Source organism: Thermobia domestica, chromosome 16, assembly GCF_964235325.1.
Source record: "Thermobia domestica chromosome 16, izTheDome1.hap1.1, whole genome shotgun sequence".
In the NCBI taxonomy this organism is placed as follows: Eukaryota; Metazoa; Arthropoda; class Insecta; order Zygentoma; family Lepismatidae; genus Thermobia; species Thermobia domestica.
In genome coordinates this window covers 79,459,252-79,482,909 of record NC_137469.1, presented here as the reverse complement: position 1 = coordinate 79,482,909, position 23,658 = coordinate 79,459,252, and positions in this window count along the sequence as shown.

Below are 23,658 nucleotides of genomic sequence, written 5' to 3'. Positions count from 1 at the left end.
GTGCATCAGTATACCGGAGCACTGAAGTGTGCGTACCATAAACTCTGCATTCGTGAACGAATCTGCAATGAACGAGGGGGGAGACTATGTGAATGCGTATGAGTACTGTATATAATGTAAAAAAGTGTGTATTGTATCAATAAGAATTCATAAAAAGTAGTGTTTATATTAAAGTAAATACACAATTAAACTTACAAGCCTCTAGCAAGAAAAGTGATAAAAATTTGTTTTATTAGTGAACCTTCACAGAACGGGTCATTAAGACTCGCATGTACAGAGGTGAAGGAGAAATAAATACTGGAAAGGAATGCAATCAAAACAGCATATAGAAAATAACCTCACAAAGAAATTAAATAATAACTGACAATTGGGTTGCAGTTACTTGCATACAGCGCTCAGGAACAAGGAATGAAACATTGAATTCAACGAAACATAAAGTTACACTGTTCAACAACGAAAATGTAAATTGAACACAATCAGCTAATTCTTATTGATTTTGTGGTGCTGATCACGAATTTGAAAGTTATTTTCGAATATTAGCTCTACTTTTCATTTTACAGGCATGTCTAATAATAACGCTTTAAAAATAAATATATTCGCTTCGTTTGGGGTAAAATGTTATACTGATCCGACAACACTGGAGAAACTATATGAACGCTTGGTTTCATTGTGTTCCTTATCTCAGTAGTGTTCTGCTATTGTTAGAAAACACAGGTTTAATGCAGTTATCAGCGTTTTGGGTGTGACGTTTGTGTAGTGCAGGACATAAAAATACAACTACAAGTATGCAAAAATACTGGTATTTCGAATGTATATTTTTAAATAGTTGTCGGAACTATTTCAAGTGACATTGTGAAGATTTCAATAAACAAAAATGCCGCGAAATTGTGTAAACAGTGCGGATAGCTGCTGCTACGTGTGTGGGGAAGTGACATTTTCCTCACAAAAGCAGACTATAACACCACTAATAAGAAAAGCCTATCAATATTATTTTGGCTGTAAAATTGGAGACCAAGATAAATCTTGGGCACCCCACATTGTGTGTAACACTTGTGCCAGCAAGCTAAGAAATTGGATTAATGGGAAGGGGCGCTCAATGCCTTTTGCAGTGGCCATGATTTGGAGGGAGCCAAGCGACCACATCAGAGACTGTTATTTTTGTATGGTTCCTTCCGTCAAGAAGGGAATTTCCACGAAGAAGAAGCGGGCCTTGATCTATCCTAACATTCCTTCTGCAATGCTCCCTGTTCCACATGGAGAAGGACTACCTGTTCCTGACCCACCTAAAGAATACGATCTTTTTTCTGATGATGATCAAGAAGTTGAAGCTCCTGAATCAAGTACTTCGAAGGACCCTACGTTTGTTGTAGAAGAACCTCCATGTGAACCACATAGACTTACTCAATAGGAACTAAATGATCTAATCAGAAACTTGGACCTCTCGAAAAGCAAAACCGAAATTTTAGCGTCACGCTTAAAGCAATGGAATTTATTGCAGGAAAAAGTAAATATTTCAGTGTATCGGAATAGGGAGAAGATGTTCACTTCATTTTTTACTATGGAAGACACACTTGTGGCATGTACAGATGTAAACGGTCTCATGAGGGCACTTAAAATTAATTACGAACCTACGGAATGGACGCTCTTTATAGATTCGTCCAAGGTGAGTTCAAAGGCAGTACTTTTACATATTGGAAATGAACTTCCTTCAATTCCTGTAGGTTACGCAGTTCATGTGAAGGAATCTTATGAAAACTTGAAACGTTTACTTCAAGCCATTAAATATTACGATTTTCAGTGGCTCATTTGTGGTGACCTTAAAGTAATAGCACTGTTGCTAGGTATGCAGTTAGGATATACAAAGTATTGTTGCTTTATATGTGAATGGGACAGTAGAGATCGTGGATCTCATTGCCGCAAAAGTGATTGGAGTACCAGAGAAACTCTTCAGCCGGGAGTGAAAAATGTGCAGCATGAACCACTGGTAGATCGTAACCGAATTTTGCTTCCCAATCCACATATTAAATTAGGTCTTATGAAAAGTTTTGTTAAGAGCATGAACCAAGAGGATGAGGCCTATAAGTACCTAAGAGGACAATTCCCTCGATTAAGTGATGTAATGTACCATTACAGTTGAAAGTAATGGCAATTTTTTTTACGCACCCTGTACCTAGTAATTTTTTTTTTAATTCAATTTCGGTTTAGTTACACAATTTATTTACTCTCTCTACTTCGAATTAAATATAATGAACCCAAAGGTTTCGTTAGTAACCATATTCCCACTGTATAATATATTTATTTATATTTTGATTAAGTGTAAATCCCATTTCCGGATATATAACTTGAATAGTTACAAGGTTTACCATTCTGACGTCATACCGAAACATAGTTCCGTTATTGGATATAAATTTCCTTAATTTCAGACCAATGTAGATTTTGGCCAGGTACCTAATCTTTCCCTCACCCCCTCTCACTAGTCCATAGTCGCTTTCAGATCCGGTTATATCTGGATTTGCCAAATTTCCATTCGCTTTGTAATTTCCGCGGCTAAAGTTTTCTTTCTGATTGGAGGAATTCTCCTACCTCTGGCTTTTTCGGCGCAATGTTATTAGAATAATAGAAGACACCTTACGAGACGCAGCTTATATTTTCGCCTACCTATCTGCGTTAAAAGGACTAGGATTTTAATAGAATTCAGGTAAAAATATGATTTAATTTCATAATTGAACACTGAAGGCTGTGTAGGAGCCCCCAAAACAGTGAAAAAAGCTACATTTTCCGTAAAGAAACGGTGGTTTCTATGGCAACGACTCTCCCTTTTCCAGTTTTAGAATGGCGACACGTGACAAGATTGTTGCCATGGTAACCATGTTTACTGTGGTAACGGATCTGAAAATGCTTATTGAATAATACCAGTTATCATGCCAATTAGTTTGAATTGGTGAACCGCGACAAGAATGTTTGTCATGGCAACGTTTGTTCCCATGGCAACGGATCTCCGTTTAAATGGCGACCGATAGATTTGAAAATTTTTTTTTAAGAATGTCAAAGAGTGAGGTTGAAGGCATGTTGAATTGATTACAACATTGAAATTAATACGAGAAATTTTATAGTGAAACAAGTAGAGTCGTTGGCTACTTTGTCATTTTTGTTTCCTTTTCTAAGGGGGAAAAAGAGAAGGAGTGTCAAAATTTTTCTAAAATAGAACTAAACGCTAGAAGGGTTTCAAGGAAGGAAAGAGAATGGGAGTCCTTTAATTTATGAATAGTACTTGTTTGGATAGCGAATAAGTATTTTATAGTATATGTGTATTTTTGATATATATCTTGTCTTTTGTAAAGTGTAAAGTGTCTCAAAGCTATGGCAGCAAAAAAGGTTGTGGTGTCACAGGGCGAGTGTGAAATCACGTGCACTCAATGCACATTAAATGAAAAAGAGAAAAGATCTCGCGCCCCGCGAAGATTAATTAGATGCACCGGTTGTGGACAAAAATGGATCCACTTTGCTTGTTCCAATTTAGATGATACTGCGGAAAATGTAGAAAAGGTGCAAACCGGCGAAATAGAAAAATATTGTGAGGACTGTGAAAAGGACCGAGGCCAAATATCTCCAGCGGAGATATCTGACCTCGACGATGAGGAAAAAAATGAAAATCACAGTGATTCTCGGGATCAGACGGCAAACCCGAAGGAAGGAATGTCATCTGGAGGGTCTGACACGTCTGCATTAATTCGCCAGATGATGGAAATGATGCATGAAAAATTTTCTAACATGGAACAAAATAGTGCAGATATGAGGCGTGAGATAAATGAGATAAATCAGAAAATAGATCAGAATAGTGAAAACTTAAGGCGTGAGATAAATGAGAAGTTTGATACCTCGAAACGAGAGACCGACGCTCGATTCGAGGTATTAAACAATAAATTCGACCAGATTTGTTTAGACTTTGCCTCTTCGATTAGTAATCTGAAAGAGCAAACGTCTACTGAATTGGAGCAGGTTAGATACCGGGCCCAACAGTCTACCGAGCAGCTCAGAGACGAAACAAATGAGAAACTAAACGAAATAGATGTAAGGTTTGAGGGTACAAACAAAAGATTTGGTGACATCGAACGAAAGGTTGAACAGCAGCAGGCTGAAATAAGTAAATTGAATGTTGTAATATCCGACCTATCAATAGAAACTAAACTAGAGTCGGTTGATCAAAGAATTAGTCGAATTCAAACTGAGGTAGACAGTATTAAGGGGAAGATTACTAAACTGGAAATCGTCAAGTCTGACATCTCCTATCCTTTTCCTGATAGCGATTCTATAGGGAAAAATTTCCCAGAAACGAGTAACGTCCTCCCGGGAAAGAGTCAAGTGTTGCCTGATGCACGGGACACAACCATGTATTGTCCCCCGCATCAGCCAACCTCGAAATCATGGTTGAGTAATTTCGATGTACCGATGCAGTCGAGTGTTGTGACTACAACAGTCACTAGCGTAAATGCTCACTCTACTTTTGGAATGGTACAATCTTACAGCGTGCTGCCAGGAGGGGAAAGGAGATGTGCCGGACCGTCAGTTACTGCAGTGGTGGGTCCTAAATTCGAACCTTACATGGTCAATACTAATTATAAAACCTCTCTTGGTCATATGGGAGCGTTCAGTTCAGTGACCACTCCGTCGGTGGCAAATCCGGTGACAACCCCAACTGCTCAGGATAACGCGTTGATTCCACTGGATTCTTTTCCTGCCCCGCATAGTATGAGCTCTAAAGTTTCCCTCCGGGATATTGAACGTTTTCCCACTTTCGATGGGAACATTACTAACGGGTTACCTCGAGTTTTCCTGCGGAGACTGCAGCAATATTTAGACATGTACAAACTTACAGATGGGGAACGCCTACAGATAGTTGAAAAATGTTTGATCGCCGCTTCGGGCGCATGGTTTGCTTCGGTTAAATACCAAATCCGGACGTTCGGTGATTTTTTGATTCTTTTTAAAGAAGAATATTGTAATGAGCACATCGAACGGCTCCAAAAGAGAAACTTACAATCACTCCGGTATGATCGCTCCAAGTATGGATCCCTCTTGGACTATGCTTGGAAAATTATCGAACTATATTATCAGATAGCTGAACATCCCTCTCAGGCCGAACTGGTAGATATTATAGTTAACGCTCTTCCACCCGATGAGTCCCGGGCCATAGCGTCCCACTTGTGCCAAACGGTGCGAGAAGTCACCTCACGTTTAGCTGCCTTGTGCGGCAAGGAAGTTGGTGGTCCACCAAAACGATACTTCGCCCGACAGGAAAAGATTCTAAAACCGACGAAGACGAAGGTAACGGCAAGTTGCCAGACAGATTTCCTGAGTTATACCCAAGCTGGATCTCGTTATCCTAGTGGGTATGGCTCAGAAAACAACAATAATGGCCGGCGACTATTTAGGAATCGGCCCATGTTCAACAATCGCCGGAGTTATCGTCCCTATGACCGTACCAACATGGCATCGAACCCGGATAGGGGCGATAACACCAGGAGGAATTTTAACAGGACGTACGGAAGAAGGGAGAACGGTAATAGTCAGAATAATAGTAACAATAATGTAAATCGACCCCAGAATTCAATCCATTCGCAAGTGCGTGGTAACGGTGAGCCTAGAACAATATTAAATGGCAGTGATAGACGGGAAACTGCGGCCTAATGTCATCTGATATGCTAGTCGACGGCTGAAGCCTTACGAATTGTCTCTGTCGATTTCTCAGTTAGAACTTCTGTCCGTTCTATTGCTATATGAACACTACTGAAAAAAAAAAAAAAAAAAAAGAGTATCGGAACTCACAATTTTCGAAATTTAAAGATTTTCAATTGTACAGAAGATAAACGTAATGAATTACTCGCGCAATACCCCAAGTAGATATAATACACTGTCCTAGAGTGACTGGTAACGTGTGAATGGGATGAATGAGTGTGTTAATTTAACAAGCATCATTAGTTAGTATTCCCAATTAGCAAAATTTTGTTATTCTAACAAAATTTTGTTAATGGGCCGGGGAAAACTGTAATGTACCATTACAGTTGAAAGTAATGGCAATTTTTTTTACGCACCCTGTACCTAGTAATTTTTTTTTTAATTCAATTTCGGTTTAGTTACACAATTTATTTACTCTCTCTACTTCGAATTAAATATAATGAACCCAAAGGTTTCGTTAGTAACCATATTCCCACTGTATAATATATTTATTTATATTTTGATTAAGTGTAAATCCCATTTCCGGATATATAACTTGAATAGTTACAAGGTTTACCATTCTGACGTCATACCGAAACATAGTTCCGTTATTGGATATAAATTTCCTTAATTTCAGACCAATGTAGATTTTGGCCAGGTACCTAATCTTTCCCTCACCCCCTCTCACTAGTCCATAGTCGCTTTCAGATCCGGTTATATCTGGATTTGCCAAATTTCCATTCGCTTTGTAATTTCCGCGGCTAAAGTTTTCTTTCTGATTGGAGGAATTCTCCTACCTCTGGCTTTTTCGGCGCAATGTTATTAGAATAATAGAAGACACCTTACGAGACGCAGCTTATATTTTCGCCTACCTATCTGCGTTAAAAGGACTAGGATTTTAATAGAATTCAGGTAAAAATATGATTTAATTTCATAATTGAACACTGAAGGCTGTGTAGGAGCCCCCAAAACAGTGAAAAAAGCTACATTTTCCGTAAAGAAACGGTGGTTTCTATGGCAACGACTCTCCCTTTTACAGTGATGCCAAAGTTAAAGAGGGTGTTTTCATACGGACACAGATTAGGCAACTATTCAAAGATCACAAGTTCGACGAAATTCACCAAGGTGAGGAGAAAGCTGCGTGGGAAAGCTTGAAGAGTGTTTGTTCACAGTTCTTGGAAAGACACCAAGCAACAAATTACAAACAACTGGTAGCAAAGTTGTTATTGTGCTACGAAAATATTGGTTGCAATATGTCTCTGAAACTCCACTTTCTTCATTCACATCTAGACTTCTTTCCCGAAGATTGTGGAGCAGTAAGTGACGAACATAGTGAGCGTTTGCATCAAGATATTGCAGCCATGGAGAAGAGGGATGAGGGAAAGTGGAGTTCTAACATATTGGCCGACTACTGTTGGACTATTGCAAGGGATGCTCCAGATGTAACCTACAAAAGGCAAGCCAAGCGAAGACGCTCAAAATAAAATAAACATAATCCTGTACAAGGGATCACTTGAAACTTTTGTCTACATTGCAGTGTAGTTCTTGCACAAAAAGGTATTTGTACATATTTTTCATGTTTTGATGTTAATACTAATTTTTATTACGGAATTGTTAATGTTTAACTTGACCACGGTTACTTTATTTTCTGTATCGCTGTGAAACTGGCATTTGCGCAATTTTGAAAAAGGAAGTACAAGGGTATAGAAAGCTATAGGTTAGGGTACTTCTTAACTCCCCAGCTTATCACATCACAGTGAAATAGATTTAAAAAAAGTGAAATGTAGGTTTTTACAAGGATTTTGCTTAAATGTTCTATAAATATTAATACATATGTATATATACAGCTACTGTTGTACAAGGGCGTTTTTTTCACAACCTGAGCTAAGAAAATTCTGCTATTATCATTTCCTTTCATATTATGCTTAAATGAATGTAAAAATCGCAATTTCAAAGAATTTACATACTTTCGATCAAAATTTGTTGAACAGTGTTATAAGAGAATTCAAAGAAGTATTTTATGCTTAAATAAAATAATAAATAATTCATACAGGGTAGAAACAGCTTATGGAATATAAATTACATTGAAATTGGAATTCATAGAGGTATATTTTAATTATTTTTACAGCAATGAATCAGCAAACAACAATTCGAATTTTTTGACTCAATGGCAATATAGTGAAAGCGCTGTGGAGACTTGCAAAAATCAAAATTGCAAACCACGTTTGAAAATATTAAACTTTTATTCTCATCCATGTTTACCCCGGCTCAGATGCATATTTTACACATTTGTCTTATCGTGCCGGACTTTTGAGTCATCCTGTCTATAACCTACTGTGCCAGTACTCAAATTTCACAACACATTTTGACTATAAATTTCCACGGTCTTATCACGGACGAAATATATATTGCACTGCATGCATAAAGCAACTTTTGTGAATACTAACTGGTGTTACTTCAATAGTAGCATTTGTTTGGAAACGCAATTTTGAGTTACAAATTGAATCTGGAATATCTCGAATTTCGCAAACTTACAAGTTTTATCATTCTCTGGTTAATTCACTCATGACTACCTGATACCATATTCCAAAGAACATTTCAATAGTATTTAGTTCCGGGTTAACCTCTAATTTTACCCTACTATTGGACCTGTCGATGAATTAGTGTTATTTGTCTCCATCACAAATTATTACATAATTCACTTCCTATGTAATATATAGTTTCTACGTACCTAGTTTGGTAACTTTCAATCCATTGTCATACAATTTGTTTCATATGTGACGTACGTAAAGAAGTATAATTTTAAACTGAGGTTACAAAACTAGCAATTTAGCTACAGAAATGCGCAATCGAAAATACAATTTTAATGGAGTACGTATGTGAAAGAAACTCTTGATATTGATCCTACATAGTACTGTGAACAGAAAGAAAAAACGAACTAAAAAACTTAGTGTTGTGTTTCAATGGGTCCGTCTGAAAAAATCGAACTATCCCTTAGCGTCTTACCGTTTTGTTCCGACACGCATGGCTGCGTGTTTCACGAAAAATCTAGGCTTTTTATCACTCAATACAGATGTGCAATCTCTCCCTCCTTCCCCTCGCTTCCAACCCTTACACACATTCATATATCTAGTGTAGGAATCAATACATTAAGCCATAGGGAGTAACATTAACAACGCAATAACAATGGTTTTCAAAGAGAGGCTTTAATTTGTAGCTGTTGCTATTTATGCATGATGTTAAAAAGAAACTAGATGTCATTAAGGATAAAAATGTTTTAATGAGCATTTATCTAGTATTTTCACGTTGTTTACAGCGCGAAATCATGTAAGTAAGAGTAATGTATCAGCCGTTAACATACAAAAGCGCGACTGTTATGTGTGTTGCCACAAATAATTATTTTACTTGTATACGTTATACATATGCTATATATAGGGAGATTCATAAATGTGGGACCATAAGCAATAACTAGTTTTCTTTATTTTCTTTGTTTGCAGATATTCTTGCAAGTTGGGTGATGTTTAATATTGAGGTCTAAGGAAAGAAAACCCCAAGAATGTAATCGATCTCGACTACCTAAGGGAGAAATAGTGGTGTCCGTATGTAGGTCTGAGGGCGCAGGTTTCACCCATGAGATTATTTTGGGAGCTAATTTTTCATTGAAAGTACTACAATCAAACTGAAGAATGATAAATTTAGGGGAAGAAAGGTACATTTGAGGGAGCAGAATAGTAAGTTTTGGAGGAAGAAAGGTAAATTGAGGAAGAGCGGTAAATTCTGGGGGCGAGAATAGTAAATGTAGGGAGAAGAATGGTACATTTGAGGGGACAGAATGGAAACTTTTTAAAAAAAGAAGGTAAATTGGGAAGAGCGGTAAATTCTGAGGGAAATAATGGCCAATTTGGGGTAGAATGGTATATTTGAAGAGGAAGAATGGTAAATTTTGGAGGAAGAAAGTTAAATTGGGAGGAGAGCTCTAAATTCTGGGGGTGGGAATGGTAAATTTAGAGGAAAAATGGTACATTAGAGGGGGAAGAATGTTAAATTTTGGAGGAAGAAAAGTAAATTGGACGACAGTGGTAAATTCTGGGGACAGGAATGGTAAATTTAGGGGTAAGAAGGAATATTTGTGGTAGAACGGTAAATATTAAGCAAGAGAATGAAATTTTGAGGTTGCGCCCAACCCCCTGCCTATTTCATACATTTACATGTAGGAAATTTGAAGAAAAAGGGCTCTGTGGTAGACAAACCTCGCAACATAACACAGAGAACATCAACAGATGAACAGGTAGCATTTATGATAAAGTTCTTCTCGGGCAATCAGCCAGGTGAAAACTGGTGGATAGGCCAACGTTTCGAGAGCTGTCATCGTTCTCATCATCAGGGCAATTATGTAGAGATCAGTGGATATAAGTAATATATATATTCTGGGCTGGCGAAAATGCTGGTTCCTGATTGGCTGATTGAATCTGAAAACTGGAGCTGTGATTGGCTGGCTATGTTCCGTAGTCCGTGGTACTGATTGACTGAGGGTTATCTGGATGTTTGTGTGTCGTTTTCTTTGCTGTGGTACTGATGACCGGGTTCCACAGGGGGCTGAGTTGAAGAACTTTATCATATATGCCGCCAGAAAAGTTTCAAATTTTACAGGTAGCATATAATCTCCTGGCAAACATGCTGAAAACTCGTATAAAACGAATTCGTAGATTATCCATAGAGAAGGGAGATTTCTGAAACGAAGATCCCGAGTATTATGAAAAGTTTTATGAAGCTGCTGGAAAGTGGTGATTATCTCGAGAAGGACTTGTACAGTGGTCTCTCAGATATTTACGTTTAACCCCGTTATTTTTATCTTATGACTCCACTTCATGTACAATGAAGAAACCAAAAGTGTTACTCATCTATCATTTTCTATCATGCTCTGCACAAATACTCCAAACAAATTACATTAGTTTTGGAGATTGGAAAGACAGAGAGAGATCACTGGCTCTGCACAGCAATGAATTACAACCGTATTTAGCAAGTGAACAATGCTTTTTCTCTGGCTGTATTCAACAGTACGGCTTAGCGTTTTAGAGAGTATAGTATTTTACGGACTACAAGATGCTACGGACTATAAGACAGACCATAATTTTTAAGCCTTTCTTTTAAATACTGTAACATTTTTTCAGTTTTTCGCAGAGTTTACGGTTTGTATATTCTAGTCTGTGGTTCTGGGTTTGTGATGGCCGGGCGGGAGGGAAACAGTATTAACAAGTTTGTGAACCTCCACAACTCATGTTCGTGGCATTTGTGCACTACTGCTGCTAGTTAACTCCAATGTGGCCAGATAGAAATAGGTTTCCCGCGGCATCGAATATATAGCCATTTTTAAGACTGGCGGGAATTTTAAATCAAACACTGGACATTTTTATATTAATTTCGAATATAAGGCGCACCTGAATTTTGGAGGCAATTGTTGGAAGAAAAAAGGACGTCTTATTGTCCGCAAAATAAGGTATACACTCTGTAGGAAAATATTTTAACGAAGTTATCATTTGATGTTCCGAATTAAGAAATAAATTCATATCTAGATTCAGATATGTTTGTATTAAACCCATTCAGCATATAATAAAATATGAACAATAACATGCCTCTAAAACAAATATGTGAATGCAGGAACACAGACATCTATTTATAGAAAAACTGCTGTATATATTACTTCGCAAATTATTTCGCAAATTAAAATAAAATAAACTATCCTCATTTATTCTAATGATGAGAAATTTAGTTCCATATTCTTTAAAGTACACGAAATAAAGGGGAAACAATGTTACCAACAGTGATGTTTCATCGATTTTAAAACAAAACTACAGATAAAATATTCTCTATTAAAATATGCTGCCTACATTTACGTGCTTCAGAGTATTTCCTGAAGAACAACTCCGATTTTTAGCTTATGCCAATGGGAAAAGGTACCTAATTGTATGAATTTCTAATTGCCCTTTCAATGCTAGTTTGAGGACGCTCAATCCTAAGGAACCATTTTAAAACATGGGATTACGAGAAAAATTATCTCAAAAATGGGATATTTTTGTTTCTCGTGATTAGAGTGAGTCGCAAGATGAGACAAGACAGCATTTTCTTGACGAGATAAGAATTGAGAAAGGTGACTTCCAATTAAGAAAAAAAAAAGACAAACTTTTCGAGAGGAACCAGCACTTTGAAGATAACTTTTCGACGCAACACTTTACTAAATCGCATCTCATGTGTAACACTATTCCTGACTACATGGAATGATGTGTTTATAAAAAAAAAATGTTTCAGCGTCCTGTAATAAGTATAAAAATCGCAATTAGGAACTTATCAAAATTGGGTAGTTATGCCATTTTGAGGTAATTTTTCTCGTCACCCTACAGACGGATATTATTAAAAATCGTTCCATTAATTAGCTTAATTGTTTTCAAATTACCATAAAACAGCACAATTAGAAATCTACCTAAACATAGACACCTTTTACCAAGACCATGATAAGTAGTTTTTATTTTTAACAATGTCGTCCAACGGGTATTCCGATTGTTTCAATTTAGATTTTTGATTTGATTTCAGTTTAGAGCCCCTTTCAGCAGCGAGGCTATATGAGACGTGGACCTACTGATTAACGTGGAATCCGAAACACATGAGCTCTCGCCGGGAATCGAACCCGGGTCTCCCACGCTAACCGATTAGCCACGAGGGAGCTCTAGTTTCAACTTTGAATTAAGAGGTCACAGTGATTCAGTCGTAGAGTGATTACCTTTTTGCGTAGGGTCCGTGGTTCGATCCCCGATCAAGTAAATTTGTGGTGATCAGTATCGTATCCGTGGATTTTCTCGGAGTACTTCCGTTTCCTTCCACATTCTCATTCCACTAATTTTTCCATCATCATTCAGTTATCTTAATTACCCGTCTCCCTTAGCCTAAAGAGTAAAACGTGGGACGTTAAACTGAAAGATTTCAACTTTGCAAAATTTACAAAGCGAAAAGACGAATTGTCTTTCCTTTCTCCTTAGAACTTTTTTGCTTTTAAACAAATAGTTCAAAATGTTAAGCTAATGAAACACCTGCACATGAAATGAAATAAAACAAACAAATAAAAATCACATACATATGAATCCGAAACAACTCCGTTCTTTGTTCCTTAGCCCATTGATTCATTTGGAGAATTCTTTTTCTCTTTTATTAGAAATGAGCTGGATTTTTAATCATTTGGTTTTGTTAATTTCTGTTTCAAATCTATTTAAATTACTTTTACTTGTTAAATTATTTGGTTCATTCGCGCAGACTGTTCTACCAAATATAAAATTTACAGGTAAAATACGACGTTAACATTAAATAATAACTGTCAGTGCACAGCATATTGAATTGAATTTTGAGTGATGGTGAAAGCATTGTATGTGTAACTGTGCTCTTTCACTATCATCGTTTATACATATAGCCCTGTCGCTGACGCGCCTCCTTCCTACAGACGCACCCCCTCGCTGATGTTCGGGTCCCTCTGCTGCGCTCTTGCCCTGACTTGTTAGATAGCATTCGAGCTTTTTTAATGGTCACCTAGACCAAGTTGATAGGTGTTTTATGCACTGTAGGTTTTATGCCATTCGTCCACACTGTATTTATACTGAGCCCTCCTGAAGTCAATCTCCAAGTAATAATAGAGCTCCTCATTTAGTACATGCTCTGCTAAGAGAAATACGAAGGTCTAACATAACCTGAAAATCTAATAAATGTTTCAAACTTTGGTAGAACCGTCTGCTCGAGTAATTCCAAATTATTTTTTCTAAAATATAAAAATTTAATATTTAATAATGAAATTCAATTTAAGTGACATTATATTTACGATCATTCTTAAAAATTCGGGTGATTTCCCAGGGAAATCACCGTTTGGCAAATGCTGTTTGAGCTATTTTAGTAGTAAGCATATTACTGGTAACTGAATCCGTATTAAGTTATACCAGAGAGAAAAAAAAATTAAAATGTTGTTGTAACACATTAACCCTCTTAAGATCCTCGGGTCCATTTTGACCCATTTTCGTTTTCAATGTTCCATAATTCCTAAAGTATATAATGTATTCTTCTCATACTGCATGACTTATTAATTTTACCAAGTTTGTATATATAATTAATATAATCGCCGTAGTTATTTAAATTAGAGAGATATAATTTTTTTTACACTTAAGTCCCTCTAGGTCCATCTAGACCCATGCAATTTACTATATAGATCTTATGCTGTGTTCGGACCATCCCTCACTAAGATGCTCCTGTTTATGATCACGCGTTGCCTTGGCGGGAAATTTTCCACAAAACGAGAAATTCATGGAGACGACAGAAATGAAGGGATTTTTTTTTAATATAGTGAGAAATCGGAAAATTCTTGCCGTCTTCTCTTGTTTGTACACTATATTCGATCAGTGAGGCTCTGGTGCTGCTGCTTTCACTTTCCTCCTGTATCCAGTGGCGAAACCACAAACTTTCGTCTGGAGGATCAAGTATCAGTGTCATTGATGGATATTTCACAGTTATGCTTGTGCAGGTGTAGGTAGAGGAAATTACTGTCCGGAACATTTCCCACTACAGTTTTTTCTCTCATAAAATCCTCTATAAACAGTATTTTACAGAAATATTACAATAATGTAACTTCTCTAATATTAGGTAGGAATAGGTGTTCGGGAAGGATTCCGCAATAGAGAACTACATGAGGGGGTGTAGGACACTTGGTGCTCCACTGCAAACAGAGAGAGGTTAGAGATCTCGACTAAGCTCCACTGCAATCTAAGCCGGGTTGTGATTAGGAATCTCTCGCTGCTCCACTGCAACCAGAAAGAGAGGTAAAGTTTTCAACAAGGCTCCACTGCAAGCCAGGAGGAAAAGGGACCGTTATGCGTTAGCTGCACTGCAAGGTAAGGCTTTGAGTGAGGTACTTCCTAGGCTCCAGTGCAAGCCAAGAAAGGGAATTTGATCAGTTAAAACCGATGGCTGTCCATGGAATCCTCTCGGTTATGCATGCGCCCAGGTGAGACGGTGTCGCTGCTCTTCCCTCGTCTTCATGTGACCAGTGGTATCGCTGTCGTCTGCAGTTGCAGTACTATATAGTAAGATGCACTTGGTTGTTGTTTATACATAGGAGCACATGTTGGGTGTTTGTAAACAAGTACATGGGGCATTAGAGTATATATCATTTGCATTGTATATTGCATGGATGTAATATTGATATCTGACCAGCTCCTGCCCCCTGTGATTGTACTACTGCCTGTATCTCTCCATATACTAGAGGATATGTTTGAAATCCTTCCATTTACATTATATACCATGTTTCAACAGTCTATGGACATACAATTTCCGATTTATTTTTGTGTGCGCGCACATTTGTGCTCAGAGGGAAACATTGAACAAGTATTTTGTATAATGGATTTTTATAACATTTTTCATTTCTTGAAGTCTAAATATTTTCAACAAGTAATTACGTAAAGCTACTGTGTTAGAATATGTGAATTGGACTACGAACAAAATATAAACAAACGTTTGTTTTATAAATCAATATTTTAATGACCTGTGCATAAGTATATATAAAACTACTCACTTATAATTTGTGCAAGGGCGTAGGAGTGATGTATACATTTCACTCCTAGGCCTTTTACGATGTACAAGATTTTAGCGTGCAGTTTTACTATACGGATCCATAGTATTATAGTAGAAGTAGGTGGTAGCAGTAGGAATAGGAACGGTCTAGAAGCCCGACAGGAGTTCGTTGGGTTCTGTTCTGGACATAAAATGGGCAAATTAGACTTCCCCACATTTTTCCGTGCAATCTATGGATCCGTATGGTAAAACAGAACCGATATTAGTACACAAGTCAAGATGTTTTAACGATAACACGTAAATAAATAAATAAAATATTTTTTACTCCAACATTTAAGCACATACATGAAAAAAGACGAAAATGCATAATGGGTCCAGATGTACCCGAGTGCCTTATGTGTAAACTCCAAACGAAGACCTTAAGAGGGTTATTTAAATATTGAAGTCACATTTCGTTTAAAATGACTTTAATAATCACTAAATTTTACTACGATAATTATTTCAATAAAATAAACTGATTAAACTTCGTATTTCCGTATTACTTATTCATTTTGCAGAAATTAAAAATATATTTCAATCAACTGTGGCTTCCATGTGGCCACAAGCTTTGTTATCATAGGGTACCGGACTATTGCCCTTATTGCCCTATAACTAAATATACATAAACATTATCGTTACAATATTATTTTTGATCTGATTAGTGCGGTCCTTTATCCTTTATGCGGCTTTCTCACATATTATATCTTTTAACCGCATAAGAAAACAAGTTTAAACAAGTCTGGCCACAAGCTCTGTTATCATAAGGTACCAGACTATTGTTCTTGTTGCCCTATAACTAAATATTCATAAACGTTATCACTGCATTGTTTATTATTTCTTCTAGATGAATCGTATAACATTTGATGAATCTCTAAATATTTTTAGACTTACATCTAGTAGTTGTAAACTCTCTTCTAAGATATTTTTCTTAAGTAATAAGTGGGGCCCCCGCGAAGCAAGGGATTGTAGAGGGTCGTTGGGGGATAGAGAGGGGGAAAACTGTACAGAAAACTTTAAAAAAGTTATGTACTTACGTTACGATACATAGCTGAGTAAGCGTCACCGAGCGAAGGGGATTAGAAGCCACGCAGGGTTTGTTTTGACCCCCATGATAATTAGGGATGGGCAAACCCGGTTTTTATACAAACCGGAAACCGGTTTCTACAAAAACCGACATTTCGGTTTTCTCCAGAAATCGGTTCGGTTTTTCATCGAAACCGGTTTCGATTTTTTCCAAAACCAGTTTCGGTTTTCACCGAAACTGGTTATGGTGAAAACTTTTGGAAAACACATTGGAACGATATCTATGGAAACGGAATCGGTTTCTGGAGAACAACGAAACACTATTCTGGTCAGAAATAGAACCAATTTTGGAAAAAACCGGAAGCAGCTTTGAAGAAAACCGAAACCGGATTCGGTGAAAAATCGAACCAGTTTTGGAGAAAACTGAAACCGAATTCGGTGAAAACCGAACCGGTTTTGAAGAAAACCGAAAACCGTTTTTTTTAAATTCTCAAAACCGGTTTCGTTTTTCCTAAAAACCTGTTTTTTGTGGCCACCACTAATGATAATACATCACACTTGGGTGGTGTAACTTCGATGTAAATCTAACGTTCTCTGCTTCCTTGTGACCAACTTAAAACAGTTTGATAGGGTAGAGAATGAAAAGAAATGCGTTTGTAACTGTGTGTTTTTGTACTTTCGCCTACACTACTTGGACACAACAGTAATAACGATAATATATATATATTTTAATATTTTATATATATATTATCGTTATTAGAATATATATTTTAAACAAATTAACATCTATGGAATTCACAAACTTTGAAATCAACTTCCTGGAATTCAATCTTACCAAAGTTAGTCCAGAAATGTAACTTTCACAGTTGAATATCTCGAAGTTTCATTTCCATTTGTTCAAATGATATGAAGGCAACTTTGTAAGAGCATCTAAGTAATTTGATGTATTTAATTTGCTTTCAAAGGACTTGTATATTTCATGTCTTACTTACTTTGAAAAATATTTTTTTTTTCTTAAACTTCTCGCTAAATAACTTATACACTTGAACCATGTATGATTTGAGAAAAACATCAACACTTACCACTTCTTTGAAAAGAAAATCAACACATTTTCTAAGAACAGTTCTTGTAGTAAGGAGCTTAATTTAATTTTACCCGGTTTCTTCCTTCCTACGTATTAAAAAAGTCTTACCAACAAACTAACCAGAACAGCTATTCAACTTCATTCTCTTGTAACCATTCTTGAGAACGGCGTTAACTGAGAAACGCAACTAATTTTCTTGTTTACTTGAAACCCTTTCGTTGTAACTAAACCTTTTGAATGGTATTTGCCTTTATCTCGGTATTATTACAATGCTTTTATTACGTTAATTTTCTTCTTAATAAGTTAGAAACAAATTTTGGTACTTAAATTTCACACACTTCTGTAATTAATTAAATCTGAAATTTTGTGCAGATACGTGAACACGATAGCAACTCAATACACATAATTTTCGCTCTAGCTTACCGTTTACTGTAAAAATAATTAAGTTATTATAAATATATTTAGATTGCATATATACGTAGGCAACTTTAGTTAATTAAGCATTATTTCAACTAGTTTTTTCTTCCAAACTTTCGGTTCGCTGTACACTATAAGTTAAGGTCGCGTCGTGACTAATTAAAAGTTCCAATTGTATACATTTAAAACTCTTTAAAAAAAAAAAATTAGTTTATCCTACTAACTTGCGGAATGCTCAAATCTAAACAAGGATATTTCGTTTCACAGTGCGAAATTCCGGTAGACTTAAGAACTATGCGATTTCAATACTCGAACTTGAAGTAGTACATCTATAACTTCTGATTGCAATAGAGGAATAAGATCAAAGATAAAACCTGTCACTCGGACACTGAATTCACATCAAAAAACCATTAGCCCTACTCGCTATCCGTTACTCATTTTGTTCTACGGCAATAAATATTGAAACATGAAATGGTTGCTTTGAAACAATATAAAGTTAAGGGAGAAGAGGGGGAGGGACAGGCCCGTATCCAGGAGGGTCTAGGAGAGCCGGCCCCCCCCTAAATTTTTACTGGCCCCCTCTAAAATGTTCACAGTAGGCTTGCAAATGAACTATAATAAGGTGATGAACTATATTTTTTGATCGGCCCCCCCCTACATTTTCGGGAAGGCTACGGGCCTGGGGAGGGACCTATTCTTAGGACGTTGATCGATAGCAACAAATCGTTTCTCGATATATGTTACAGTTTTCGCTCTATGAAAATCAGATTTGAATCCAGAAGTACTAGCAAACTTCAAGAACTTCCGGTTTCGGTAGAATGTTACGGGTTGCAATAATAAATACATTTTTGAGATACTGTAAGTCTATCAGTTGCATAGAACCGTCTCTTGCTATATATTACCGTTTTTGTACTATAGCTATAAATGTTGAAACTAGAAATGGCTAATCTCAAACACTTTCGGTTCTTATAAAGTGTTAAACGAGAGGATGGAACCTATTCTTGAGAAGTTGAGTCGATTGCATAAACTGCATCCTGATATCTTTGACCATTTTTGTTCTATGGAAATCAATATTAAACAGGAAGTACTAGCAAATTCCAACCACTTCCGGTTTTCGTAAAGTTTACTGATTGTGGTGATATGTTCTCTTGGGATCTTGAGTCAATTGCAGAAAATCGCTTGTCGCTATTACAATTTTTGTTCTATGGGACATATGTTAAAACTGGAAGTGATTAAGCCATTTTCCGTTTGAATAGAATGTCTACGGAGGAGATGTAACGTATATTTGAGACGTTAAATCGATTTCAGAAAACCGTATCTCAATATCTCTTACACTTTTGTAAGAAAATCAGAATTGCAACCGGAAGTAATAGTAAATTTGAACCACTATTGGTTTTAGTAGAGTGTTTTGCTGATAGTTTCGTTGTGTTGCCTTAAGGCTATGGATCATTTGCAAAAGAAATGCTTGTTGCTATCTGTTACCGTTTTCATTCCATGGCGATAAACGTTAAAACCGGAAATGGAAAACTTGAACCATTGTTTGTTTGAATAGAGTGTTAACAGGTGGAATCTATTCTTGGCATACCGAATCGATTCCAAAAAGACTGCATCTTGATATATCTTACCGCTTTTGCTCTGATATCTATCAATAGAAGCACACACAGACGGATAAAACCATTCTATAAGATTTTTATGCATAGCATAGTTCGGAAGTCTAATGATATAGTTATGATGTGTTAAGGGTAGTGTACTTCATGTGGGTTAGCGGTAAAGCTTGTTAAATATTGCATTGTTCTAAAGGTAATTCATGTACTGTGTTCATCTTACTTAGTTACTGAATTATAGTGTGTTTGTATTTGTATAAATATTTTTAGATTGTATGTAAGTATTGTATCAACTTACAACATTATTTAAATTTAATATAGGCCTTGTCTTAATAATAAATAGGAAAGCATGTTCATGTTAAGCATCGTCATTACCCATTTTTCAATACGGTTAGGCAAATAATAGGAAGCGAACGTAGCAGAACGGCCATTGTCAGCTATTAGGAATTAGCACTAACACACACACAGATATTTTTGTATTATAAATTGATTATACAGGGTCCTACAAAAAGAGCTCTCTTACTTTGAGAGGGCGCTGTGTGAGTTGTGGTGGGGATACGGCGGCGGACGGGGTATCAATCGATAGCGGTATACGTGCCATTTTCAGTAGTCAGAATGGAGTAGCGCGGTGAGCATTTTTTTTTTTTTTTTTTTTTAGTATACTTGTAATGGTGGTTCAGTGATTATTACTTAGCGGCCATTTCACATTCCGTTCGGACTTTGCCGACATGACTCCGTTCCGGATAGTAAAACTACTGATTTCTGCTTACTTACGAAATAAAAAGAATATTTTCTTTTCTCTCTTAACATTTCATTATCTTTTCCTGCAAGTACTCCGCATAACACATGATTGTCAAAATGCGCATGTATAATTTGCTCCTCCTCATGCGAGAGTGAGAGTGGGTGCATCACTAGCCATTCATACTTATCAACAGCGGAAGAATACGAATAATTTTGTTTACCTGTATATCCGTTGCCAAGTAAGCCACAACAGATATTAAAGTGTTTTTATATACATCACAAGAAGAACAAAATATCACAAACTGTAAGGTGAGGTTAGGTTGGAGACAACTGGAAGAACGCAAAGTAATCATCTGTACACTAACAAATCTAGCAGTGTATCAAATTTGTTCAGCAAAGACCCACTTCAGAGTGACAATAAAGAGTAGCTACATGTTGGTTACAGTGTTTCTTTGGCAATTCTTTCCGTAAATGCCATCAGAATACACCCGTACTGTAGCAACGGATATAAAATCATAGAATATTCCACTTTATATGACTGTTAAAGGGAATGACAGTTATTATATTTCAACTCAATAGCTGTAGAAAAATATACCTAATTTTCTACTGTATGAAGAGTTGGAAACTATTACGATTTTCGAAAACACTCTTCTTCCTATTAGGAAATTATTAAAATTCGAGAATACAAAGTCGAGAGAATAGTGTAAAATTGGAAATCGGACGGAGTATAATATGAAATCAACAAATTGTATCTATTCTTTCCACAAAAGTTCTCAAGATTTGATATGACTAAAAAATAAATTCAACTGTAACATTAATGTGGAACGTTAAAAGTATTCTAGGGTACAATCATCGTGTCTCTAATAATCAAAAGTATTTATTGTACAAAGTACTATTGATCACTTTACCCACCTAAAATTAGAAAAAAATATTAAATAAATACAAAATAAATAATAAAGAATGAAAGTACTTACGACACCTTACGGTAATATTTTTCAAGTAAAATATTTAGAATAGGCATAACTTACCTGAAAAGAACGAAAAGAAAATGAATTGATTAACTACCAAACATTAACAAGATTTTATTACTAACTAATAAGATATTATACATGCATGATGAATAGCGAATTTCTTCAGATAATAATTTAAATAGTTACAGTACATACTAATAAAAAAACTGTATTTAACACGTAAAAGGTCACGTTACCAGCAATATATATTACTAAAACTCTAGCAAACTCAATCCACTACAGATTGGCAAACATAATACTTCAAGAATACAAGGAAAGAAATTGCCCCATGAAATGAAATAAGACGAATACGGGAGTATACGGCTTACGCTCACTTAATGTTTTTGTAGTCCAGCATATACCCATATCAACTTTACGAAGGAACGTGAGTCAACTGGGGTGAGTACACGCTATATATTTTTTTAAACGCTCGACCGTGTACTTACCGAAAATTCTAGCATTACATCAATTATAAGAATTAAACTAAGGACGCGTATTGTTGAGTTTATATTTAGTATGTAACTTTGAAATATATAATAACCTGAAGTAGTGTTATTTGAAAGAAAAAGCAAAACTTTATGATGGGTGGACCATACCATTAATCTTGTGGTATTACAGTATACGCCATAAAATGTCGCCTGTCGATGTTTGCACGGTTCAAATTTTTAGCGTCTTTTGTCTATAAGTTTAAAAGTTAGGAGAGTGTTTCAAGAAAAATTATCCATCCTGTGTCTAATGTATGAGGATCTGATTTTGACAAAATTAGATATTCATCGTCTACAGATTATACAACCAAGCATGGTTATATATATATATATATATATATATATATATATATATATATATAGTGTGTTTCAAAACAACACAGACAGCGTTTGGGAGATGATTACTAACACCATGATGAGACAAAAAGTATAGAACAACCTGAGTGTACAAATGCTTCTTTTCGGAGTTATAGGCTGCCGAAAACATGAAAAATTGAACTTTAAAGGTCCATAGCTCTAAAACTATGGAACCTACCGTAGTCGGGTCAAAACTTCACTTAGGAACTAGCATGTATCCTATTCAAATATCCAAGTTTCACAATCCTGCGGTACTTCCGCAACAATTTTTATGGAGGTAGTTGGAGAGCACTTTACATTATATGATCGTAGCCAAACTCCCTCTTTAAAAATTGCTTCGGGAGTACCATAAGATTCTGAAACATGTATTTTTGCAAAGTCCACATATTAGTAAACATATATTAGTCCAAGTCCACATATAAAAGTCCACTCTTCCATTATATACACCCTATACAGGGTTTGTCCGGGAAGTAATAGGACTGATTTTATTCCGCCATGACTGTACTTCGGAGCGTGCGCGCACCGACTGGATCCGGTAGAGGGCGTTCCTAGCTAACGAACGAGCGGCTGGTCAGTTGTCTCCGAGCACACGAAGAGTCAGGACAGGCTTTTTCGCGCGACGTGTTTCTGTGAGTGGTGCAAGCCGAAAATGCAGCGTTGGTTAGAGCAGAGGTACGCGATTAAATTCTGTGTTAAACTCGGTAAATCTGCGACAGAGACGTTTGATATGATCAAGCAGGCTTACTCAGATGATGCTTTAGCAAGAAGTGGTGTGTTTCGGTGGCACAAGGCCATTTCGGAGGGCCAGGAAGAGGTCACCGATGAAGAGCGTGCTGGAAGACCTTCGACTTCGACAAACACCGACAATGTGACTCGTGTGCGCGAAGTTTTGAACTCAGACCGTCGACTAAGTATTCGTTTAATTGCCCAGATGTTAAATTTACCAAAAACTATGGTTCATGAAATTGTGACGGAGCTTTTGAACATGCGCAAAGTGTGCGCGAAGATTGTCCCAAAAGTGCTCACTGACGACCAGAAATTGCGGCGAGCGGAATTGTGCCAAGAAAATTTGAACATGTGTGAAAGTGACCCCCAGTTTTTGAATAACGTAATCACAGGTGACGAATCATGGATCTTTGAGTATGATCCCGAGACAAAGAGGCAGTGCTCAAGAGACTCAAACGAAGGGTCAATCGGGTCCGACCAGACATCGGAGCCGACTGGAAGCTGCACCACGACAACGCCCCGGCTCACACCGCCTTTCTTGTGAACAGCTACCTGACCAAGGCCGGCATCCCAACGCTTCCGCAGCTGCCCTACAGCCCAGATGTGGCCCCCGGACTTCTTTTTATTTCCTCGCCTGAAACGCCCGATGAAAGGCAAGCATTTTGAGACGACAGAGGGGATCCAAGCAGCTTGCACCGCGGCTTTCAAGGCTATTCCGGAGAATGACTTCCGTGACGCCTTCAATGCTTGGAAATCGCGCTGGCAGCGCTGCATCGACGCAGAAGGAGCCTATTTTGAAAGTTTTTAAAGAATTGTAACGATTGGCTCAATATTTTTTTTTTAAATCGACTCAGTCCTAT